This window comes from Hippopotamus amphibius, chromosome 6 (assembly GCF_030028045.1).
Source record: "Hippopotamus amphibius kiboko isolate mHipAmp2 chromosome 6, mHipAmp2.hap2, whole genome shotgun sequence".
Classification (NCBI taxonomy): Eukaryota; Metazoa; Chordata; class Mammalia; order Artiodactyla; family Hippopotamidae; genus Hippopotamus; species Hippopotamus amphibius.
Window position 1 is genome coordinate 20,360,195 of NC_080191.1, and position 27,694 is coordinate 20,387,888.

The window sequence follows — 27,694 nt, forward strand, 5'->3', positions numbered from 1 at the left end:
GTCCAGTATGGCTGGAACATAATGAATGAGAGAGGGAGAGAAACTGGAAAAGAAGTAGAAGCTGAAGGCATGAGTCAAACAAAGGCTTAGAAGCATATGCTAAAACAATGCGTGGTGGGAGGTCTGAAGGGTTTGAAGCAGCGGAGTGACTGGATCCTCTTGGGTGCTCCATAGAGAAGAAATGGGGCACAGACAATAGTAAACTTGGGGAGCACATTAGAGGCTATTTTATTTTAGGTAAAAGATAATTGTGACTTCATCTAGGGACTTCTGGTGAGTTTAGAAATACATATTTGGATTTGCAGCCACTACATCAGCGATGGACTAGCTGTGGATTTGGCTGGAATGAGATGGAAGGAAACATCAGGCATAACCCAGAGATAAGAATGTCTCATTTATGCAACACGTTCTCATTTTTTAATATGACAAGGTACGGCCCAGGAAACAGTTTCGATAATCCTGGAAAAATCTTTTTTTTTTTTTTTTTTTGGGATATAATTGCATTACACTCTTGTACCAGTTTTTGAGGTACACCAAGTTCAATCATCTGTATTTGTACATATATCCCCGTATTCCCTCCCTCCCTCGACTCCCCCCCACCCTCCCCGTCCCAGTCCTCTAAGGCATCATCCATCCACGAGTTGAACTCCCTTTGTTATACAGCAACTTCCCACTTGCTATCTGTTTTACAGTTGGTAGTATATATATGTCTATCTTGGAAAAATCTTGACCTTGATCCAGGTCTAACTATAATCTTGAAATAGAGCTTGCTGCCAGGAGTTAGGGAAAGTGCTCTTTTCCTAAAAAGTACTCTTTGGGAGTAGAGTACAATGTTGAAAAGAAATGGTAGTTTTAGACGTTGTAGTGTCAAAGGAAGCCTACTGGGAGGGCCAGGTGTATACATTCCAGCAGGAAGGCAGAGGCAGAGGGGCAGCGAGGCAGCAGCTGAATGTCCTCCTCAGACCAAGGAGCAGGATTTGTACAGGGCAGGATTACAATCCCTCGCTTGTGTTAGGAGATAAGTAAACCCAGAGGATTTAAAGTACTGAGTAGGTAACCAAGAGAGGGATTTGAAGCCACAGAGGAAAAGACAGAGCCCAGTTGTCAAAACTCACATGCGAGAATGAAACAAAAGCAACATTTTCAAAACTATAGCAAGACCAGAGGCACAGGTGACAAAGCTTACTGTCAGAATGTGGGGCTAGAATTCATTAGATCAGGCTTGTCCTAGAATCTGCTGTGCTGTGTGTGGGGGTTAGGAAACACCAGCTGTGGGAAAACAGGGAACAGAAGCTGGTAGGTACCTATAGGTAAAAAACACATCCCGGGACTTCCTAGGTGGTGCAGTGGTTAGGAATCTGCCTGCCAATGAAGGAGACATGGGTTCAAGCCCTGCTCTGGGAAGATTCCACATGCCAGATTCCACGTGCCACGGAGCAACTAAGCCTGTGTGCCACAACTGTTGAGCCTGTGCTCTGGAGCCCGTGAGCCACAACTGTTTAGCCCATGTGTCGCAACTATTGAAGCCCATGCACCTGGAGCCTGTGCTCCGCAACAAGAGGAGCTACTACAATAAGGAGCCCGTGCACCACAATGAAGAGTAGCCCCCGCTCGCTGCAACTAGAGAAAACCCGTGTGCAGCAATGAAGACCCAATGCAGCCAATAAATAAAGTAAATAAATACATTTATTTAAAAAAAAAAAACCACATCCTATTTTAAATCACTGGATGATGATAGTGCGATGTGAATTATGAAGTGTAACTACAGAAACCTAAAACGTGCTTAGGATTTGTGCTGCATATTTAAAGTGATGAGTACAAGCGTCAGAATCACCTCTGTTAGCAGTGCTTGATCAAGTCTTCCCAAGTATGAAATCCATAAAAATATTATAATATGAGCATTCATAACCCTCCAAATCAAGACAACGAGTATTATCTACACAAATTACAAGTTTCCTTGAACTGAAATAGGAAATATAACTAACGAGTGATACTTCGCCTTTTGAGGGAAGTATTCTCCAGAGAAATAGAACCCGTAGATTAGATAGACGTAGATGCATAGCTTGATTGTAGGGAACTCAGGAGATTGCAAAGGCTGAGAAAACTCACAATCAGCCATCTTACAAGGTGGAGACCCAGCAAAGTAAGTGGTGTAATTTAGTCTAAGTCTGTAAACCTGAGACCTAAGGGAAGTTGGTGATATAAATCCCAGTCCAAGAAGAGGAAAAGATGAGATGAGATGTCCCAGCTCAAGCACCAAGGCAGAAAAGAAGGGGCAAATTTCTGTTTCCTATTTTATGCTCTATTCAGGCCTTCTATGGATTGAATGATGCCCACTGTGGGGAAGTCCACCTACTCTACTGAGTTCATACATTCAAATGCTAATCACATCTGGAAACAACCTCACAAACACACCCAGAAATAAATGGGCATCCCCTGATCCAGGCAGGTTGACACATATAATTAGCTATCACAAGGGATAACTAACATGTAAACCTAAAGGTCGTTAGCCTTCACTGTTCTGCCAGAGATAGCCTCTTGGCCTCAATGCCCAATGTCTGTACCAACTACAACACTAAACTTTTCCTGTAATGTGAATGAAAAGAGCTGCTTTCTAGAACATACAAGACTACTCAATCCTCCAATTTCTCACATTTTTCATTCTCTCTGTTCATTCTGCAAATAACATTATTATTATTCCATGCCAGCTAGAGGCAGACATGGAAGGTGCTGGTGCCCTTTGGGAATACAGAAGTACCAATAGGGAGTGATTGTGATCAGAAGCATGGAGCATTGTACACTGCGTACTGCTGTTGTTTGCACTGTGTCTAGCAAGGGAAGATTGAAAGAATATTTTCAATGATCCTTTTCAAAAGACAAGATAGCCACAAAAGATAAATGTCTTTTGGATGTAAGAAATTTTAATAGAGGTTCTGTACCTCCATAATTCTTCTGGCTCAAAATCCATCTGAGGGGAGAGTATAATAGAGTCAGATGGTTCACAATGTTTATGGACAAATACCATGTTTGGATACATTTTCCTTGTCAGGATAAGCAGATATAAAAGACGTGGGTATTGTAACAAATGGTACATAAAAGAAAAATAACAGTATTTAAGATGCAAGGACACATTTTTGGAAAAAATTTATTGTCAGAAATTTAAAGCACTTTTTTTTTAAAGCATCTGCTTTGTGTCCTTAATATAACAAAAAAAATACTGACTCTGATGCAAAAAAAAAAAAAAAAAGTGAAAATTCAATAGATTGATAAGGGAAGGACACTAATTTAACATAAAAATGCAATAGCAAAGACTCTCCATGAAAACAAGTTACTCAAAGATATGCATAAATCCAGCTAAGAGATGAATTCAAATAAAAGACTAAAGAATACCTAGTATTAGGCATTACAAACAGTAGTACCAAAGAAGTTGAATTAAATGTTATAAATATGTTATGAGACAACATACAAAAGTAATAATCGAAGTAAAATATATAACATGTAAAAATAATAATCTAGGCCTCAAATTCCAGATCATAACAATCTCCTATTATCCAACTGAGAAGTGAATGAGGGATGAAAGAAGCAAAGTAAAATAACGCTAATATCCAGGATTGCATTGGGTGGTATCAAAACCCTATTTTATTTTTGAAATTGATTATTGGAATTTATTTTTTAACTTGTGTGTATCTGTTTGATTGAAATTAAGATGTATGTTTTACAAAAAAGTAGCCAAAAGGGTAATAAAATTATAGTCCATGAAGAGTCAGATAAAGAAGAGAGAGAGGGAGAAAAATAAAGAAAAAAAAACTAATTGAAACTGAAGGGGCAAGTGGACAAACTTTTCAGATAAAACAGGCCTAAAAGTTTTGAAGTTGGATGGGTTAAACTCTCCTATTAAAGACAAAGTCCAAGGTCCAATTAGATGTTATTTCCAAATGACACACCTCAGGGAATATGACTTAGGAAAGTAAAAATAATAATAATAAAAAATTAAGAACAAAGGGGGAAAAAAACTGCCAAAGATGTGTTATGTAAAGGCAAACAAAAGAAAGAGTATAATATTAAAATCAGCTATATTAGATTTTGAGGGAAATAAATCATCATAGGATCAGAAAAAATTGACTGTCATTTTATATTGGAAAATAATACATCCACCATGAAGATATTAGAGGCATAAATCTGTATATGGTAAATACATAGCTACAAAATATTTAAAGTAAAAACTCTGCAATAAAACTTTATAAGGAAAAACTGGAAAAGAAAAAAATAATGCAGCCGTGGAGATACACTTTCCAGGTTTAAAGAACCATGTAGAAAAAAAGGTAAAAATATAAAGTTTACATAATACTTTAATTTATAATTTATTTAAATCATGGGCCAAGTATGTTCCAAATAAGCAGCATACACACTTTCTTCTAAAAGCTAATGGATCATTTACAAAAACTGGACCTATAATAGGCCACAAAGAAGTTAAATTACAGAAAATCCAAAATTGTGCATATTGTGATATTAGATAACAATACAATAATAGTCATTAATAACAAATGTTGAAAATTAATTATTTGGAAATAAACAATGCATGGCTCATTAACATGGATCAAGGGGGATTACTGATTGTTTACAAGGCAATACTAATGATAATGTTATTAAATATTTGATAGAAGCTCTATGTCCATAGACTCTTTGGCTTAAAATCAGAGGATGGGATGTATTAGCAACTACATAGGCAGTCAACAACACTAGGGCAATTCACCTATAATATTTATGGCCAAATATCAGGTGTGAATATAGTCTTATCATGGAGAATATGCAGATTTTGAAAGAGAAAAATATGCATGGGTAGAGTAAAAAATGTAATACTTGATATGCAGCCAAAGCCAAGTTGTTTTTTAAATGCTTTAATATAAATAATTAAATTAATAAAACAAGAAAAGAAAGAAAATAAGCCAAAAATTGAATAAAAATACATTAATCATTCTAATCACCTGCTTGTTTTAAAATGTAGATTTTACTATTTAGTTATGGTGAGGCCAACAAAAAAAGAGATGATTACCATAGAAAAGATAGTTTGTTACTTCCAGTACCCAAGAATAGGGCGTATGCCATGACATACAGGGCCACATGGGGATGCACCAGGGTTGACCTGGATGCAGAGGTTACAAGGGGAAAATCTGGGCAAGAGCCTTCACTGTGGTGTTTCTGGGAAGGAATAGGCATGGCAGGGTAAGCAGGTTTAGAACTGGCTAGTTTGAATAATTTCAGCAGGCTCTGGGGTGTAGGGGCTGTCACAAAGAGGAGGTGGTGCAGTGTGAGAGCTCTGGATTTGTTGGTTTGCATATGAAAGGTGTGTTCCTGGGCTAATCATTTACCATCTCTAAGAACTGGCTAGTACCTGCAAAGGACAATCTCTTCAGGATCAGCAAGACTCTATGATGTCAAAGCATTAAAACTACAGAAAATAAAAAGTCATGATTAATACACTGCTGATCCCAGCAGCTAGACAGAAACAAGCTTCCTTATCTCCCTTCCACAGTCATGGCAGATGCTGTGATACACTGCTGCATTCCTAGTTAGAAATAAATGACTTATCCCAGCTGATGGAAGTGCTACCAGCAGATCCCTCTTAGCTGAAGAGTTTCCTCACCTGCCTCGCTCTCCCTTTCTAGGCTGGCCCACATCCAATGGGCCAGATCTGATTATCTGTGCTCTAGCACAGGTTTTTTTTAACCTTGGTATGCACTGTTGATATTTTTGACAGGATAATTATTTATCATGGAGGTCTGTTCAGTGCATTGTAGGATGTTTAGCAGCATCCCTGGTTTCTACCCACTAGTCACCAGTAGTACCCTCAGTCATGGTAATCAAAAATGTCTCCAGACACTGCCAAATGCCCTGGGGTGGGGGGCCAGGAGGGAGCAAAATTACCTTTGGCTAAAAACTACTGACCTAAGAGTGTAAAGCCTCACCCACTCATCCTAATTCTGTCTGGACAGCTCGAACATGTCATTCTTTCTTCCTTATATCTCGCTGAGTTCCATATGATGCCCATAACTCTGGTCATGCTACCCTCTCCTCCAGGATTAATGCATCCATTTCCAAGCATTCATGCGTATGCACATACGCAGCTTTCAGATTCATATTTCCAGCCCAGATCTCTTGCCTAAGCATCAAATCTGTATAGTTAACTGCCTATTGGCTGGGTCCTTCTATCAGGAGATATTATATTTTTGTGTTTAAGAACATGAGCTCTGGAAGCGGCAGCTTATGTAAGTACTTTGACTCACCTGGCCACTTTGTAATGTTGGGATACTGTTAACCAAAACTGCCCACCCTAGGCAGGCTCAATAATAACCACTTGCATGAGTTGTCTTAAAACAGGAAGTCCTGGTAAGGAACATGGAACTAACAAGCTACCACCAACCAGAAGAATTCGGGAAAGGTCAAAAAGAGAGAGGACATGTCAGTCCATACATTCTACCAACCTCCCAGAATCCTACTCACTGGAATCCATCTCAGCTAAGAAATCCACAGGCCACCAGGCAGGACCCTGAGTCAGAATAATTGGCCAGAGACAACCCAGAAACTAACGCCATTACCATAAAACCTGAGACTGCAAGCCAAGTGACAGAGCAGTTCTCATGGGTTCCACTACCCTGCTGCTCTCTGCCTGGGTGCACCTTCCAAATAAAGTCTCTTGCTTTCTCTGCATGTGTGTCTCCTCAGACAATTCATTTTTGAGTCTTAGACAAGAGCCCACTCTTGGGCCCTGGAACAGGTTCCCCCCACGCTTTCTGCAACAGTAGTATCTAATCTCTTTAAGTTTCCTCATCTATAAAATGGACACGAGAACAGAACCTACCTCATAGATCTGTGTAGGAATTAAATTAGTTAATGCGTGTAGAGAATTCACAACAGTTCCTGGCATATTGTAAGTTCTCAATAATGTTAGCTATTACTATTGATCACTAGGTTATCTTGCCAGTTACCAAAGGAAGTAGGTTCAAGTCCAAACTAATTGATGTTATCATTGATTTTTCCATCTCCTGCAGTGACCACTTCAAATTAATCACCGTCATAGTGAATCTGTGTTCGTAGAATAGGTTGAGTGTGTTCAATTACATCTCAGTTGCCACTATCTTAGTTTGATCCCATATCTCTTATTACAAGAGCCTAGTTAAGAAATGAAGAACATGAACTAGGGGTCACAGAGACCTAGGTAGAAGTTCAGTTCTACCAGGTGAATGATATTGGCTAAATTATATTTCCTGTCTCTATTCATCATTTTTTTGGTCTGAAAAACAAAAATGATCGCAAAGAATATTCCAAAAGAACCATTGTTTGTATCCTTAACTTAAAATAATTCAGTCTGTTATTAATGATTATGTTAAGTAAATTGTAATATCAATATTTTCATATAATATAATACTACATAGCAATGAAAATAAAAGAACTATAACTGCACACTTCAACATGATTGAATCTTAGAAAGATAATATTGAGCCCCTTCACACACAAAAAGGTAAGACACAGTACATATAGCATTTGTATATTTATATAAAAGTTAAAACAGGAAAATCTTAGCTGTACTGTTCAGAGATGTATACCTAGTGGTAAAACCATAGGGAAACACATGGTTGTAATTACCAAAGAAGTCAAACACACAAATGGGGCCAGAAAATACTAAGGAGAGTTGGTCTGGGAAGTGATGATCTGGAGGCTTTTGAGGTGCTCACAATGTTTGTTTTCTCAGTTTGGGAGGTGGTTGCATGGGTATTTATATATAAATACTATCTATTATAGTGTGATTATGTATTTTTGTATGATAATTACATTTTACAAATTATAAAAGTTTAAATAAAATGAATGTAATAAATGAAAACAATGTAGGCACAGAAATAGAAAAACATGAATAACACATTGACAATATATTATATATATGTGTGTATTATATATATATAAATATATATATTTGCAATTTTTATGAATAAAGGGTTACTATCAGGCCTGAATATCAGGCCTGCTTCAGAAAGATCTCCGATTCTCATAGTACTGCTTTCTTGGAAACAGTAGAGTTAAGATAAATGAGGAATATTTTGTGTGCCTCATTTGTTGTGTGGAACACACATCTGCCTCAGGTTAGGGGCTGCGAGTTAGTATAGGGCCCATGTGATAGCTATGATCTAAAGCATGGTGGGGATAGAGGCTGAGGTTTCCATGTGTCAAGCTGACTCACATGGACCTTGGCTCTCATCTGTGGCAGCATACGTGTCCATGTGGTTGAGGCTGCAGAAGAAACTCTTCTCCTGTATATCTGAGTAGCTGCTGAGATGAGATGAGGATGAGATAAAGATGCTGAACTTACTGCATGCCCTGCTTTATGTCCTTGTGTAACACCTAGCAAGCATAGTACTATGTTAAATCCTTTCTGTGTCTCTTGAGTCTGGTTGCTAACGCATACCCACAACCACAACTGTGGTGCTAGAGAAAAGTGTTGGAAGTAGGTTTGGCTTTCAGACCCTTGAGTCAAAACACTATGATGCAGGAAAGAGAACTGGGTATGGGTGGTGAAGAGATTCTGTTGAGAATTTGGTGCCTGGGTGGCTGAATTACATAGATGTATCTCCTGGATTACTGGTAAAATAGTCAAGAAAGGCAAAACGGGATAGGCTGAGAGAGCAGCAGCTAAAGAATTAAGGAAAGGGTAAATTGACTAGACCTATTATTAGGTGGCAGTTAGGACAAAGGATAAAAAGGGAAGAAACTTAAGGCATTCTTTCAAACGGTTTACTAGCTCATTAACAGTATTTGGAAAGAGGAAAATCCTCTCCGTGTCTGGCAGCTGCCTTCCTTAATAAATCCCATGAGATATGCTCTCTTTAACCCAGCCTGGATGAATTTAAATCCAATGATGCTGTTAGGGAACAATAACAAAATGTGTTGACTCAGGCTGCTAAATGAACTCTGTAGGTTGAAGCAGTAGAAACCAAAGAGGATTGACTTGAAGGTTAAGACAGTTTGCCCTACCCGCAGTGGAGTTTTCAAGGCTGTGTGCTTTGGTTGAGGTAGAATATCCTAGGGTTGGTAAAACTTTTTGAAATAAGTGGGCATTGGTATGCATAATGTACTATAAATCTCCAGGGAGCAAGGTGACACTATTAAGAGGTCATAAAGGAAGGTGAGGGGAGATGGAGATGCTGTGATAGGAGGTACCATGGTCCTAGTAAACTCCACATAAGGAACCTGATAAAGGAAGAGATATCCACTAGTGCCATCCCCTTTGCTTGAATCTGTAAATGGAAAGGATGTGACACATGAACAGAGGTCTTGCCCTTCCTGGTCTATAGCTGAATGTTGGGGACATCTGCCCTTTGCCAGGTTTTAATTGGATCAGCTAATTGGGAGCCTTTTCAATTCCCTTACCCTTATTTTGCAGTAAAGACTAAACTGTACCACCACCATCCAGGAGGGCAACAGGAAGTCTCTGCCCTGATTAAAGAAGTCTTGAAGTCAAGTGTCCTTATTGAACACCAGTTCTTGACATCTTAGTCCTCTCTGGCCTGTGAGAAAATCCAGAAATAAGGAAAACAATTCTCCCCAAAGCTTCTAGTGTGCCAAACATGGTGAAAATTATCAGGAAGTTAAGCAGGCCAGTGGTGATGGAATGTGGCCACAGACTCAGAATCTCCCAAAACTGTGAAGCACTGTGTATATCTCCACCAGAGAGATTCCATTATATATACTTTTCTATCTTCCTTTAAGGTCACTCACATTCTGTAGGATTCAGTTACTGCACTTTCTGTTGATTCATGAAGTTGATAATATACTTTCCTTCTCAGAAAGGAAGCTGGGACTGGAGGGAGAGTAATTTAAAAGCTGTAGTTGTGATGAGACTGGCTGAGAATACCTAAATAATCTGGCTAAGACTCCGGGCCCAGCCCAGTCAGTCCTTTTTCTAGGAATGATCTGGGCTAGGACTACCAAGAGGAATTTCACAAAGAGTAAAGGGCAAACCTCTATCCTTTCTGGTCTTTATTAGTAAGAGAGAGGCACAAAAAGCCCTGTTTGCATTCTGGAGGACACATATACCATATCTGGGAATCCTGTTGGCCCTGATATACAAAGAGACTATTGAAAGAAATGGGTTTAAATGTGGTCCGGAGCAGACAGTAGCCCAAAATGCCCTTCTGGGACTTATACTCCTGTCATAACAGGTGCCAGGATTTTTAGAGAAGGCCAATACTGAAACACACACAGACTTGATTCCCTCACAAAAACCTTAGAATGCTGCTTAAAGGTGTTTGCTAGACTTCCAGACCAACATACTCCCTGATACTACGTCTAATAACAGCTCATGTGAGAGACATGAGCTAATGCACATTATCTGGCTCTAGTAGAAACAGCCCCCACACCTGAAGAGCATCAGATTATATTGAGACTTGGGTTACCTATGATTCAATGGGTGATATCAGAAAGAGATTTCAATGAAAAGGAGCTGTACAGGTTTCCTGATAAAATATAAATGGTATATCTGGGAACATTCTAGAGAGATCAGCTTTGGGGGAGTGCACTATATCCACAAGTAGGTAGTATTTCTGCCTCTATAATGGGGCTCCTGAAGATCTATGTGCTCTTATTGCCATAGGGTCTGAAATCTGATGAGGCAAAACATCTGCCAGATTCACTGATGGGAGTTCTACTGAATGGTGGAACTTTGTATGGAAGGCTGTTGCTACCTGAGAGTGGTCCATAAAAGTCCTAGCTACAGGATAAGAATATATAGTGGGCTGAATTGAGAGTAGTATATGTTACAGTGCAAGAAAAACTGGGTTCTTGGCCTCAGGGAAATGTCTGACTATTTAGATGCATATACAGCCCAGGGCTGTACTGCATAAACATACAGGCATATGGCTCCTTGATGAGCATATATATAAGAGAAGCCTGGTGTGAAAGGGTGAATTTGTGGATGACCCTACAGAAACTCCTAGGGAGAACTGCATCTGTAGATGCTCACCAAGAGAATCCATTTATGGCACTGGAAGGACAAGGCAGATGCCCTGGTCTGCCCCTGGGAAAAAACAGTTGGGTACATGAGCTGAGCTTGCACAGTAGTGCTCAAGCAATGCCACGGTGGATGAAACAACGGCATGTACCAGGGTCACCCAGGAAAGTCACTAGTATAGTGACAGACTGTCTTAAATGCTATCAAGAGGAAAAAGAATGTCCAAAAATGGCATTGGGAGATTCCATGGGATTAAGGACACCAATGACAAATGGATTATGCAGAACACTGCTCATGGCCCCTGGAGTATTTCAGTGGGTCTTTTCAGGAATAGATAAGTGGTTGGGGTCCCCTTTATATGTCCTAGAGGGAATACACTTCACCATAGCCAGTTTACCAAAATGGGACCAAAAGCACAATATACAATGGACATGTATTCCTATCAGTTACACAGGAGTGGCTTAACTGAAAATTAGAATAGGCAATTAAAACATTCAGGTTTGAATGACAGAGGGTGCAAAGGATAAGAAGGATAAGAAAGCCTGGCTAGCAGTTCAGAGAGTGTGTGCTTCATTCGAATATGAGAAGGATTGAGGGAAGAATAGACTTAGGGAAGGTTTCTATTTACTTGGAAAAAGTGGGTGGGATATGAAGCTGTGGCATTAATCTGCATCTTTCATACCTCACAAGGCTTTCCTTTCTTTTGGGTTATCTGATCTAGTGGTGTAGATTAGGATTGCATTTACCGTCCTTCCAGCTGAATGGAGCATTACTCCTTAAGATACTGTATGCCTTTGAATTGAATTTTATTTATTCCTAAGGTAATCGTAGATTAGATGGTCACTTTGCCTAATGTGACCAAGCTAAGACTCACCCTAAATGTAGCCTTATTGCCCAGTGGTAGACACTGACCTGTTATCTTTTATCTCCGCAAACCTACCATCTATTTCTAGGAACAGAAGGACCTGGTGATGCTCTCGTTACCTGGAGGGAAGAAAAGGCTATTTGTGACATTCTACCCAGCAACAACTCTGGTAAGGAGCTGTATTTTCACCCAGGAAGGTTCTTGATAGCTTTTGTGTTTAAAGGGCAATGCCACGGTGTTTCAGAGCCCAAGGCAGAGAGCTGCACCTATTGAAATACTAAGGGCAAGCTAAATTATAGTAGGATGTCACTGGAAAATGTGTTCTTTATCATTCCCTTATTGCATGTGTGCCATGAATTTAAAAGGAGATGCCCTTTCTTGCTATACAGTTAGTGGGTATTGAGCAGATAAAAGACCAACACTGTGTTCTCTCTGTAGGGTAAATGAGTTGCACTCTATATTAATATGTGGGAACCAGTGTCAATAAAAACCTATTCCTTCACAGCTGAGTATGATTATGTCTCCAGGCCAGAAGGAATCCTGAATTTATTGAACTCTCTAGTGACCATCCCTGTCACTGAAAATATATAGTCTATGGGTAAGAGATGATTCTGCTGGGAAGGATGGGGAAGTTACACTGCAATAAAAACAAATGTTTGGTGTGCTAAGTATCACTGTAATATCTTATCGACTGCTATTTGGTGTAATATTAACAAGTGGTTTATGTGCTAAGCATTACTTTAATGTCTCATCTATTGCTATTTGGCATAATATTTTATGGGCTTACATATGGAAATTAAAGAAAACGAAATGGATACTGATAATGACCCCCAGGACAAAAAGATATTTTGGGAAACTGGTTTAAAATCCTCAATTGACATTACCCCCTTGGAAACTGATTGTCCAGACAAAATAGTAAATTTGGCCTTAGAGAAACTAAACACATGTACAAATGTCTCTAATAATTTTTAAAAGATACAAGTGTTACTGAATGAGAGGGCAACACGCAACTGATAAAAAGGTATCTAAAGATTTATGAAGCACATTGCTCAAGATTAACATGTATTAGGAAAATGATACCTACACTTTACTGGGTAGCACAAATCTTGGTGGTTGCAGATGTGCTAGCTTGCTTTTTCCTGCATATAAAATATTAGATGTGCCTGTCAGGAAAAACATCACAGAATATTTGAGGAATATGTTTTGTGAAAATATTGACTTGAGGATGTGGGGGTGAAACTGCAAGAAAGAATTTAACATCAGCCTGATCTGATGCAGCCTCTCAGAGAAGGACCTCAGTTTCCCACAGCACCCTTTCCTTGGAAGGAGTGGAGCTGAGAAAACTGAGAAATAGTATTTCTGTTTGTTGTATGAAGTCAGCCCTGGGGTGAGAGAGCTACAGGTTTGGGGCCCAGGGATGAAATGGTATAAACAATTGGCAGAAAATACAGCTTGTAGCTTCTGTGTGACAAGGTGACCCACATATACGTTGGCTCTCATTAGTGGAACCCAAACATCCTTGTGGTGAGATAGACAAAAAAAAAAAAAAAAAAACCTATGTACATGGAGTCACTGAGAGAGAGGAAGATGAGTTGAAGATGCTATAGCTCTGTATCTCCTGGCCTGTATCCAGACATAAAGCTAAATAAATGTGAAACCTATTGATGTTTTCAGGAAAACATCCAGTCTCTTTAGTGAGACATCCATTCATTATATGACTCTGCTTCATCTTCTCTTACAATTCTCATTCGTATTCTGTATATACCTATTAACCGTAGATGGATAGATATTTTAATTTAAAATACTTGTACTTCCAAGAAGTAATCTTCTCTTATCCCTGAACATTTGCCACATTTTCCCTTTTGTTTACAATACCCACATGCTCTGTGAACCTCACACCACCCCCGCTCACCTCACACCACCCCCGCTCACCTCAGTCTTAAAGAATGTACTTTGTCATAAGGCAGTGACAATTACTCAAGCCTTATCATGGCATGAATGAATTATATCCCAAGACCCTCTGTTTCTCTTTAATTAAATGGTCATCATGTAATCTTGTAATTATTATTCACTTATTTTTCAAATCTTTGTCCCAAGCACCTTGATGTAATAAAGGAAGAACCCAGATGGTGGGTACTAGAGTTCTGGTGACTAGGCTATCAGTGTCTATGTAGTAACATTCCAAGTTAACATCAGTATTTCATGATTTTATTATGAAATAATAAAGTCCTCAGCACCAGAGGACCTTATAAATATGAAAGAACTGAGAAATTCAAGTTTCTTTTATCCATAAACCTAAGGACTATGCATCTGACACCAAAGCATTGTAGCTAGTGAGGCTGCCCTTTTAAAGCAATCTCCCTCTAACTGCCATCGTCAAGCTTATTTTTATTAACATATCCCTCGATAGTCATAATAATATTTTCTCTAAAACAAGATTAATAATATTTTATCCAACTGACTAGGTCAAAGAGAGCTTTGTAAATTAGTATATATAACTCAAATCTAAAATACGTGATTACTTAAGGGAATGAGAAGATAAGTCACAAGATGGGGAGAAAACATTTGCTGAAGACATATCTGATAAAGGACTGTCATCTAAAATACACGAAGATTTCTAAAACTCAAGAATAAGAGAACAAACGGCACCATTAAAAAAATGGGCCTGAAGACCTTAACAGACACCTCACCAAAGAAGATATACAGATGGCAAATAAGGCTATGGAAAGATGCTTTCATATGTCACGAGGGAAATGCAAATTAAAATAATGAGATACCACTACACATCTATTAGAATGGTCAAAATCCAGAACACCGATGACACCAAATTTTGGTGAGGGGTTTCCCTGGTGGCACAGTGGTTAAGAATCTGCCTGCCAAAGCAGGAGACACAGATTCAATCACTGGGCTGGGAAGATGCCACACGCCATGGAGCAACTAAGCCCGTGAGCCACAACTACTGAGCCTGCGCTCTAGAGCCCATGAGCCACAAATACTGAGCTCACGTGCCACAACTACTGAAGCCTGCATGCCTAGAGCCCATGCCCAGCAACAAGAGAAGCCACCACAATGAAAAGCCCACGCACCACAACAAAGAGTAGCCCCTGCTCTGCACAACTGGAGAAAGCCCGTGCTCAGCCACAAAGACACAACACAGCCAAAAATAAATAAATAAATAAATCTTTAAAAAATATTTTGGTGAGGATGGGGAGCAACAAGAACACTCATACTTTGTTGTTGGGATTTCAAAATGGTATGGCCAATTTGAAAGACAGTTTGGCATGTTTTTATGAAACTGAACATACTCTAACCATACAACCCAGCAATCCTGCTCCTTGGTATTTAGCCAAAGGGGTTGAAAATTTATGTCCACAAAAAACATGAACAAGAATGTTTATAGCCGCTCTATTAGTAATTGTCAAAACTTGGAAGCAAACAAGATGTCCTTCAATAGATGAATGAATAAATAAACCATCATATATCCAGACAACAAAGTATCATTTAGAACTAAAACAAAATGAGTTATCAAGCCAAGACAAGACATGGAAGAAACTTAAATGTATATTATTAAGTGAAAAAAAGCCCATTTGAAAAAGCTACATACTGGATGATTCTAACTATATGACATTTTGGAAAAGGCAAAACCATGGAGATAATAAAAAGATCGCTGTTTGCCAGGGCTTAGCAGGAGGGAAGGATGAAGAAGAGGACCACAGAGGATTTTTAGGGATGTGAAATTATGTATAATACTAATGGTGAATATGTATCACTACATCTGTCCAAACTTACAGAATGTTCAATACCTAGAGTGAACTCTAAGGTAAACTATGAACTTTGGGTAATTAGGACGGGTCAATGTGGGGTCATCAGTTATAACAAACATATGGATACCACTCTTGTGGAGGATGTTGATAATGAAGGAATCTATGCATAGGTCAGGGCAGGGGTATTTGGTAAAACTCTACCTTCCCCTCAATTATCTTATGAACCTAAAACTAAATATTCTTCAAAAATATATGTAATTAAACACAAACTTTAATTAGTGCTCGCACATGAAAGAGTTACAGTGTGGTTGTTAAAACTACAGACTGTGGAGTAATGAAATCTAATACCCATGTGACCTGACACACTTGCATCTGTGTTTCAGTTTCCTCATGTGTAAATTGGGTATAATAATGATAGTACCTTCATCGTAGGGTTGGTGTAGGAATCAAGTAAAATAATGCATGTTAAGTGTTGAAAAGTGTGCCTGCATCACGGAAAGCACCTAAGAAATACTAGCCATAACATATTTTGAACTCTCTTTTTTAATACAGGACTCAGGTTACTAAGGACATAAAATGATCTTGCAAAAAATGTCCTCAGTGGCAAGGGAAGATTCAGTTCATGGCCAACCATGAACTGAGCTCAGAAATGAAAACATTTTATGAGTCATATGTACTAAGGAACTACTTCTGGTACTGGCTTCCATTAAGCTGATCAGTCAAGGTCACTGGTTCTTAATTAGTAGAATATTAGCTTTCTCTGTAAAGTAAGTTAAAGGTGTAATATGATGTCAACCAAGCATTTTAAATATACCATATTTACTGGGACATGCAAGCAAGAATGTTGCTCTGTGTCACATCACTGCTTTGTGTAACACTGTAAATGACTTTGTTCAAATATCTATCAGAGAATTAAATATAAATTTAAAAATGTAAAAAAGAAATGTGACTAAAATTTCAGCTAAGCAATAGTTAATATAATTTAATAATTACAAGAGTGTTGCCAAAGACTTCTAGCATTTCAAAGGAACAACAAGGAAGTAAAGAGCCACTTACCTAAGTAATAGCAGTTATTCCTTTAGCTACAGATCCCTCATTCACCAGACATCTCATTGTCTCTTTCCTGTCTAATTACAATAATATCAAATTGTTACCAAGCCTCCAAAATGGCAACCATCTAATGTATGCTTCCCACTGCTATCAATACAATCTTCCCCAAATCCAAGTTCGTCCATTTGGTTCCCTTTCTTACAATTCTTCTGGTTTTCTCTCTTTCTTATAAAATAAAATTAATGGTCATTATGGCTATTGCCTAAACTTTCCTGGCACTTGGAACCCTTCATATTACAGTTATTTTCTTCAAAGCACCCTTCAGGTAAAATAAATACCCAACAGTATGATTTATTAAGTAGTTAATTCTGATGACTTCATAGGGGTGATCTGTGCGGTATGACACAAATATTGCAGTGTCTCCCCCTGAAATGTAAAATGTCCCATGGCACTCCTATGAGGTTTCTGTGCCGCCCTGGGGTGGAGGGGTGCACAGTTTGGGTGCTGAGATACAATGGCATATTTTTTTCTTCATCATATGCTTCTATTTGTTTCACTTAAAAACTGTTTCCCCTCCCTTTGAGTCTCCATCCCACTAATGGAAACTCTATTCTTCCACATATATTTCTCAGATATGCTGGAGAATTTTATATATCTGCAGTTCTCATTCTGATTCCTTTACACAAACTACTTTTCCCATCCCTGTCTACCTGAAGAACATCTACCTGATCATCAAAGCTCACTTCTAATATTACCTCTTTTATTAATATTCATTGTCCAGGTAGAGTGGACTTCTATTTATGTTTGCACTGTGCCTTGTACAGACTTCTACCATGGCACCTGTAGTACTTTAACTCTTTCTTCATGGCTTTTACTTTTATCTAGACTGTAGACCCCTTGATCAAGAGGCAAAATCACATCTAAAAGCTCAAGGCTATATCCATAGGAGACCCTAATCCTCCTGAAGGTGCCTACCTGAGAAAAGTCAAGGCTGCCAACATAATTTAACTGTTTGTTTCAGCCAACATCTGAAGATAGGGTCTCATCCCCCAATTTCTGTGGGATGTTAGGAGCCTAACTTCAATAAATGTCAGTTAGCATATCCAGGTAAGTATCACATGGGCTGACCCCCCCAATTTTTCATTTACCTAACCCTACTGAGTTTCTGTTCAACCCCTTCCCTATTCCATCATTCTTCCTATAGAACACCGAGTCACCTCTGTACAAATAGAAGTTGAGTTCACTTCCTGTTGTACTCTTTTCTCTATCAAAATAGATATTACTCATTAAAATCTGTCATTATCACTTTTAAGTGAAGGTATCCAGCTTTTTAAAATTTATGACACCATGAAGAATTTTTAAGGATCATTTATAATTAATGCGTTCAGTATTTCAACTATAACCTGCTACAAAGATTATAAACTTCATTCTCTTTCCAGTAAGCATTGATCTTATTTAAAATGTTAATTTTCACATCAAAACTTGTTGTATCCTAGACAAAAAGTTCATCCTTCTCAAGCTGAAATTTTACAGCTTACAAAGGGAAACTTGTAAACATTGGAAAGCTTTTATTCAATATTCAGTTGACCACTTGTATATTTTGAAACATTTACAAATTGCATGTTATCAATGTATAAAAAATGTATGCCACAAATTAATTAGTAGGTGTTAATTTCTTAATGTGGGTAAAGGTCCTGACTTTCCAAACACTAAATTAAATGCTTTCTAAAATATATACTTTATAAATACAGCTGATTCACTTTGTTGTACAGCAAAAACTGGCACAACAGTGTAAAGCAATTATTTTCCAATAAAGAGCTTTAAAAAAATAAATAATAAAATAAAATATATACTTTGACAGCATATTGTTCAAAAAAGGAAATGTCTTGACTATGTCCCAGTGTAGTTCTTGCCTCTTATAGACATGGCCAAGGAATAAGACTGTATCTAAATTCCCTTCCAGTGTTATATGTATTTTACTAAGGTATAATATAATAGCTTCTTCTTTCTCCATAGTGATACTGAGTTTTCTCAATGATTTTTTTTTCAATTTTACAGGTAATTCAATTGTCATTAAATAGTTTCTCCTGGCTAAGATTCTCAAGAGAATCTTTGCTTCCTAAAGGTATGGATTCTTATGACATCACAGACTATGAATTGTCAACAATTCATCACATATTTAATAACAACAGTACTTTCATTTTGTGTGCTTTAAAAAGATTCTTTTTTTCAGTAATGCTAAAAGCACCCTCGTGAACGAGAGATGTTTTCCAATATTATATCTAATTGACAAATGGAGGAGCTCTGGCTCAGAGGTTCAATTAAGGTCACAGAAGTCACTGGTGTGCTAAGACATGGAATTCCCAAACTGACGACCTCAAGGCCCTTGCTCTGAACACTCAGTCGTACAGGATATAATTATATGTGCTTGAAGGGAAAAAGAGGGGAGAATACAGTTATTTTTTTCCTTGTCAGAAAATTGTTATGTTTTCTATTCTAGTCTTTATTTACAGCAGTTTCATGGATACTAAGAGGAGGTGACTGGTATTTGGTGGCAGTCTTCTGCGTGCTAGTCATTGTGTTGGGCATTTTACAGTAGTATCTTGTCAGATATAGCTAAAGCCTGTAGAAGATGGCTATTCTTATCTCCATTTTACAAGAAAGAACTAAATCATTCACTAAGGTCACATACCCATTAAACGTCAGATTTGGGTCACAAGCAGCCTGAACTTCGAAGCCCATGAATCCTTTACCTTAAGACCCTGATCTGAAGATACTTCCTTCCGAATATTTCGATACGAGGATTGAGAAGTGTATAGAATTATCATATATATCTAATTTTAGGAAAATTACATACCATAAGCTAAAATTATATTCTTATAGAATATTAAATGTAGAATTATTTAAAATAATTAGCTCAATTAAAGTGCTTAATCTGATTCACCTTATAGTTGACCAAGGCAGCTTTAATGTTCCCATGAGTTTGATTTAAGTTTAGACAGGTTTCTAACTGACTGCATGTCCCTGACCTCCTTTTCCTTAGAAAATTGACTTTAGAAAACTTACAGTTGTAAACTCTTTCTCTGCCCTTTTTGAAATGTATATAAATCTTCTCCCAGACTCTTGCCAGTTTTATAACCCAGAAACCTCTTCCTCAAGGACCTAGAGCCATTCCTTTGAAATGTAATCATCAAGGAAGAGAGGGTCCCTATCTCGCAGTCTCTTTGAGAACGAAGGAGCCTAACTTCCATGAATGCCAATTGACAAACACAAATGGCCCAATTCCGCCCCCTCCCAAATATCTGCAAACTCAAGATAACCCAATGTAGTCAACACATCCTATTGATCAACCTCCCATCTAACATCTGTTCTCCCATACTTTTCTACTATTTAACCCCAGAGCTCAAAAACTCTCCAGCCCTTTGTCTCAAGACAAGGAAGCTGGCTATCCAGACTTGATCTGTGCTCTCTCCTATTGCTGTTAATGTATCAAAATAAAATCAACTTCTGTTTGCATGTCTGTTTGCTTGTTCACTGGCATTCTATTTTTTTTAAAAGAAAACTTCCAGTTCTATGTAATTTGCCTATTGATGAAAGCTCATATTAAATAACATAAAATTATATTTTGCTTTTTTATGCCTATTGAACATTTGTAAACAAATTATATCTATCTATTTCCATGAAAATGGCATTCAAAAGGTTTAAATAAAGTACTACTTAAGAAAGATTGTTCATGTTTCTCTAGTAGTAATTTCAGGTGCTTAATATCTGCTGAGTAGAAGATGATTACTTACTTTAGGATCACTGAAAATTAAATTGAAATATCTTAAAAATATACATATAAAATATGTATGAAGGTAATGCTTTTAATGGCTTTGCCTCTTTTCTTTTTTTTTTTCTTTTCTTTCCTTTACTTCTTTCTTTTCCTCCCTCCCTCCCTTCCTTCAAATCTCATTGGTGAAATTGGTCTTTTTTTCTTAGCCTACCTATTCAAATGCTAATCCCTTCCAGAAACACCTTCACAGGTGGTTACATTTTTTGCTGATAGGATGGATTTCTTCTAAGTGTGCATGAAATTCTGAGTAAGGCTGAAGACCACCTAAGAATGTAGACACAGAATGAAATGGTGAGTCCTGGATAGACTGTATCTAGAATGCTCAAGTTAAGTCTAGTTATTAACAGGCTCAAATTGTCATCATTTAAAGATCCATGAAATAGACCTATCATGACTCCTTAGGATTTATGAGCCCCAAAGTTTTCTTTGGTAAGAACTGCCATTATCAAGACATTCTTCTGACTGTAAAATCATTTTACTACTAGCAAAGTACACATTTCTGTAATTTTAAAACTCTAGGTTAGATCATAAATAATTATATATATATTTATTTATTTTAGCAAAGATTCAGAATATATCTTTTTAAGAAAACAAGAGTTAAACCATACAATCTTTTGAAAATATGCATTCATATATTGGTTTTGCCCTATGATTGATTTGATTTCTGAAAGTTGTAAAGTTCAGCTAAATTTGGGAGCCAAATTATTAATAAAGAGTGATTTACTTTTGACAAAAACTTAAGACTGATTGACTTAATTGCTATCAAATCCAGGATTTTATGTAGTAATTTCATAAAATTTAGGATATGGAGTGAGAGATTTAGAGAAGTCAAACTGTCTCCTAACCAAAATACTTATCTTAGTTCAGCATATTTTCTGCCTACTGTCTCTATTAAGTGGATTTGAACACTCAAAACCATAGACTATGTTTCATATTTTTAAATCATGAAATACACTTTCTTTATTTTAGAATGTGGTTTTCCTACAGATAAGAAGATGTATTTCTCCTAGTAGAAGCACCTAATTGCTACTGATAAGATTATCAATACACAGGTTAAAAAAATAGGATATATTTAATATAACAGAGGAAGGGTAACAACATAACTTCTTTGTCAGGGCAGCTGTTTCCAAGTATGCTGAGGTTTGGATGGGTAGGTTGTACATGAAATGAGATAACTAAGAATATGAGATTTTTTGAAGCATTTTAGATGTATGATATAAGAGAAAGGTCTTCTGAGAAGTATGATGCTACAGGTCAATTATAAAATTTAAACAATTCCCATTTTTAAAGTATCTCATGTCTTAGTTTAATAAAGTTATATTAGTATGATCAGAAGACAAAGTTTTATTTATAGATTGCCTACATGTACCCACAAAAATGTTTCAAATAAAAGACCAACAAACTTGGACAAAACTGTTTAGGACCAATCAGAGCAGATATCTCACTGGTGGGTGATTCCACCCATTTACAGTGTAAGACTCAATGATTTTAGTATATTCTTAGATATGTGCAACCGTCACCACTGTCAGTTTTAGAAAAGTTTCATCACCTTAAAAAGAAAACCGATGGGTTTTAATGTGTTTTAGTAGTTAATTTAACTTAATTAATGATTAATGAAATAAATTATTAATCACTTATTTAATTAATGATTCACTAATGTAACGATTAATTTAATAATTTTAATGTGTTCAAATGATACCTCAGCTTTTCTCCTGCAACTGTCCTAAAAGATAGACAAATGAGGAATCTTTGTGGTTCAACATATCCCCTATTCCAGTGTTTTACCTCCTTCTCAGTCTGAGACAAAGTGGATTTATAACTGAGACAAAAACAAAAACATAAAACTAACTCTACGTCATTACTACAATATGAAAGCGCCAATATTCACTGCCAATCAATGGATCTGGATTCATGAGCAATTTGAGAATCGATCTATTCACATTCACTCTAGAACACAGTTTCTTTGCATCTATTTAAATATGAAATGTCTTACATCTCTCCTGGAGGGGACTAAATTGTGGTAAATTTCATACATTTTGATGCAAAAAAATTGTTATTTTCATTATAGTACATTGACATCCTTAGTGAAATTCAAATATTTTCTACCTCATGAAGGAATCAAACTTGTTGATATGTCAGGATCAGGAAAACATATGTCTTCCTTTACCTAAGTGATATATGCATATGAATATATTTTACCTTCTCTCTCTTTCACACCTACATGAACACACACACACACATAATGCACATACACAAAATACACACACACGTATACAGAAAATAGTGCAAGTTAACACAGTTTCATTTGGAATGTTTTTTCAGCCATTCCAGAATTAAGTTTATATTGAAGGATTATTTTAAGTAATTATCTTATTTGTATTAAAATTTGTAATAAAGGTTTATTTAAATTTTTTATTTATTGCTTTCTTCAGATAGTTTTGTAAATACAACACAGAAAGTCCGAGAAACAGAAAAACATCATCTTGTCATTGAAACAACATTCCTGTTCTACCTTTAACATATTCTCTTTCCAACTCCTTATCATCCCTTTTTTCCAATGGAAAGTGAATTATAAGCAGTTTCCACAGAATTAGTTACTCTTCGTATGTATCATCTTTTAATGCCTTAGGGATAAGGATTTTGAGGAAATGTCTCTCTTGGGAACTTATATAGTGCATATTAGCATTTAATGTTGGAGAAGGCTTAGAGTGAAGATCCCTATATAAAAAAACCTCTTAAATATTCTTGATCATAAAACCTTTTGTTCAAATAACATTAACATACTATAGAACACATTTTGGGAAGAGATTAGTTGATTGTCTTCTTACTGATGATTTCTATATTGTTTGGGGGATGAATATACTTGGGAATGAAGCTCTTTTTCATACTTTATGTTATATTCTTAAGATAGATTTCTTAAAACTGAAATAATGGGTAGAAATTATAGACATTCTAAAAGAATCTGTGTAGAAGTTGTTCAATTGCTTCTGCTGGTTACAACATACCTGAGTATGTTTCTTTCCTTGAACATCTATGTGGATTTGTATTATCCTATTTTAAATCTTTGCTAATGTAACAGGGAAAAAAGGCATTTTACTTGATTTTAATTTATTCTATGAAATATCTAAGTTTAGACATCTGTCTGAGATATTTGAAAAAACCATATATTCATATTTTCTATTAATCCTAACATTTATATTCTCATATATTTTTATTCAATTTGAAAACAATTGTAATATCTGTTTAAGTTTTAGTTACTGTGGCCTAACAAATGTTAATACAGTCATCCCTCGGAGTCTGTGGGGGATAGATTTCAGGACTCCTGAGGATACCAAAACCTGAGGATGCTAAAGTCACTCATATAAAATGGCACAGTATTTGCATATAATCTACACACATCCTCCCTTATACTTTATCTCTAGATTACTTATAATACCTAATACAATATAAATGCTATTAAATGCTATAGTTGCTGACACATGGCAAATTCAACTTTTGTTTTTGAAACTTTCTGGATCTTTTTTCCCAAATATTTTTGATCTGTGGTTGGTTGAATTTGAGGATGCAGAACCCATGGATGTGAAGGCCCAATTGTATTTACTTGTGCAACATTAAAGACACTAAATTATGCTACTTCCCTTTTTGATTCCTAATAAATTTTAAAGTCATTGTCAAGGTGAAAAACAATTCAGCTAAGAATTCTATTTTAACTTGATATTAGCAGTCTTTCTTTGGTTTCCAGGAGCAAAAACCGATCTGAGCTATTTTAAGAAAAAGACAGGAGTTTCATAGAAAAAAAAGATCTATATAATTTAATAGTTTAGCAGCATATCTCTCAGGATTCAGAGTTTTGGACAAGCAAGACCGAGCAAAGCTGTTGATGAGTCAGTCTCAAGATATTCAGACTTGCCATTCTGAAAGTAAGTCAAAGCTTTAATGAGACTTTACTTCAGCAACTCTGTGGCTTGTAAATAATTCCAAATTTCAGATTCCCAGAAGAGATACTCTGATTAGGCCAGCTCTGGAAAGGTGCAGCTGATGCTAATATTATAGATGTAGTATTAGTGACACTTTTTCAACCATAAGTTTTTGAGTTCCCCATGAAGACTCCTGCCCTAGAAAAATTACAGTATCAGGTCTCGGGTCATCAGAAAAAGTTGAAAGAAATGATGTGCCAACTACAGCAGCACTACCTTGTAGTCAGAGTCCCATCCTCTTATTGTTTCATTTCCCATCCCTGCACACTCGGAGCCTCCCATCAGAAGCTGGAGTCTACTCCACAGACCAGATCTCCATTTCCCTCAAGGGATGTCATAAAACCTCAAGATTGTTATATCAGAGTTAGGAGCTGATTCTGAATTAGTTTAACTAGTTTCATCTGAGATCTGGTAATATTAGGGAGTCAATTTCTGCAAATGTATATTGAATACCTTTTAAAAAAGCAAACTTTCTATAGAGAAAATACTCCATATATTGGGTATATGACAATTTGGTTCTTTATGTCCTCATTATTTTTTTACTGTTTAGTCTTCCACAGACAATTAGTTTTATGTTAAATCTTTTACTACAATTCTATTTCTAAAAAGAACAGATCTTAGACCAAATCCAACCTGCAGATGTGTTTTGTTAGGTACACATAGCTTTTGGTTTGTGGTAAAATACACATAACAACATACACTTTACCATTTAAATCATTTTAAAATGCACTAGTCACTGGAATTAAATACATTCCCAATGTTGTGCAACCATCGCCACTATCCATCTCCAAAATGTTTTCATTATCCCACACTGAAAGTCTACCCATTAAATGATAATTCCCCATTATCCCCATCACAGCCCCTGAAGACCACCATTTACTTTTCTGTCTCTATGACTCTTACTACTCTTGATACCTCATGTAAATGGAATCATGTCATATTTGTCCTTTTGTGTTTGGGTTATTTCAAACAGCATATGTTTTCAAGGTTCATCCATGTTGTAGCATGTATTAGAATTTCATTCCTTTTTAAGACTAATATGCCATTGTGTGTATATACCACTTGTTATTTCCTGCCTTTTTTTTATAAGAGCCATCCTAATGAATTTGAAGTTGTATCTAATTGTGGTTTTGATTCACATTCTCACATAATGTTTTGAAACATTTAAAAATGTAGCCAATATTGAAAAAGCTAAAGATTTTACATGGAAACCTAGAATTGTAGCTTCTTTTGAAAAACTAGAAGGTGTGATAATAAACAGTTCTACTTAGCAGCTATGAGCTGAAGCAGAGACGTGGTAGCCACCTTTAGGTAGGACATATTCTTTCCTGCCAAGTAGATCACTTTTTTCCAGGCCACCTTTACATGGCCTACTCATATTTTCATAGCTCCTGTAAATAATAAGTTCACCTTCCCTGTCATCAAGTCATCCTAGATAATATACACTTTCATCTAGATTTAGTCCGTAAATATTCTGATGTTCATCTTCCATGGGGTTGAGATAACAATAATTGACTTAGGGCATAAAAGAGAAATTTAGTAGGCTGAGTGAAATGACTATATTAGGTTGTTATGACCATCTTAGATCTATAAACATGGAGTTTGTGGCCAGCTTTTAATTCAGAATGTATCCTAAATTGAAATTATCTCCACAAGTGTTGCTATTTTGAGTGTTTTAACAATCTAATTAAATTCAAGACAGATTTGGAAATTGCCTTAAGGTACTTATGCAAGCAGTATTTGTAAAGACAAGAAAAAGCAAATAGCTATTTTAATGGGAAAAACACTCAGCCATGAAGACTATTTTTCTAATTTTTGATTGTAACAGGGCACGTTTGGCAGGTGTCTATTCACAGTTATTACAACTAACAGCCAGCATCAGCATCCTTACCCTCCTCACGGTGTCTGCTTGAATCCATTGCAACTTTTCCTTTTTAATAAGGAGAGAAAGTGAGATCATGACAGCAGGGATGTGATGCATTCTGTTTCCCCACATGGCCAGCTTTTGAGCCCTGATTGAGGGAGACATTAAAGGCAGAAACATGTAGAAAACTTTTGAGAAAAATCAGAGCTGCATGGGAACAAGGAAACCAAGTATGGTACAGAATTGAGGAGGAGAATGATTTTTTGCCTCTCTGCACAGAACATAGCATGCAGCTGGAGGATTGAGAACTTTGGCAACATTTCGTGATGGCAAGCTTTGCATGAATATTGTTGATTTCCAGATGGTCACCATCAATGTGGATACTTCTCTGTGGAGTTTAGTAAGAAGAGGAATTGAACAAGCAGAATGAGGAGCAGAAGAACAAGCCCTGAATAAAGGCTATGCCGTGACTATAGTTGAAAGACTGATGTGTTAATCCACCATGTGAGAAAGCTACTGGGGAACAACCAGGAAAAATAAGGACACTTTGAAAGGTTATAATTTCAAAAATTACGCTCCTGGAGATTCCTGTCATTATGATTTGGATAAGAATAAAAACCCTGCAAATTTACTTTATAGATTTGGAATTATTGGGTTTTTCATTTGTATGGGTTAAAATGCCCTCTACTGCTTGTAACAGACAAAATCACTTTTTAAAAATTATTTCAAGAATGAGAAGGATAGGCTTTTGCGTAACAATAGTCCAGAGGAAGTGTGGTATTCAAGTGTGGCGGTTTACATTTCTGTCATCCTCTTGGCTCTGCCCTTCACATAGGGTGGCTATTCTCAGGAGATATTAGGGAATTCTCAGCCATTACAGGTGCCATATTCAGATAGGAGTCCAGAGAGGAAAAAAGAAGGAACTATTCCCAGAATTCCTCATAGACTTTGCTAGCAGGTCATTGGCCAGAATTTGGTAAAAACTCCAATTGTAAGAATATGGTGGTAAAGAAAATGAGATTTCTAGGATTAGCTTTGATGTATGAGAAAATCTCCGTGAGGTCAGGAATGGAGATCTCTTTCCCCTTAGTCACAGGGGTAGAGATTGAACTTAAACAGAAAAAGGAATTCAAATGTGGCAGAGGAAGGATGAAACAGAGATAATATAGACAATCAAGAGCATCTATCTTTGAGCCTATCTTTGAAACATTCAAGTTGACCAGCTGAGACAGTGCAGACTCAGGTCTCCCATAGGAAACCTGTGTTTGATCTCAAAGCAAGTTTGTCTAGTTTCCTGAACTATAAGCCACACACAAATGAAAGATGAAACCACAGGGACA

At 36.9% G+C, this 27,694-nt stretch overlaps 1 long non-coding RNA gene across 1 annotated transcript in view; it reads left to right on the top strand.

Annotated features, from left to right (window-relative positions):
- LOC130855664 (uncharacterized) overlaps nt 1–26,402 on the top strand; it is a 45,137-nt gene extending 18,735 nt beyond the window's left edge. Inside the window, exons 2-3 of the long non-coding RNA XR_009054353.1 lie at nt 11,953–12,033; nt 26,333–26,402. This is a non-coding gene — a long non-coding RNA (uncharacterized LOC130855664). The remainder of the gene's footprint in view (nt 1–11,952; nt 12,034–26,332) is intronic.
- The last annotated feature ends 1,292 nt before the right edge of the window (nt 26,403–27,694 follow it).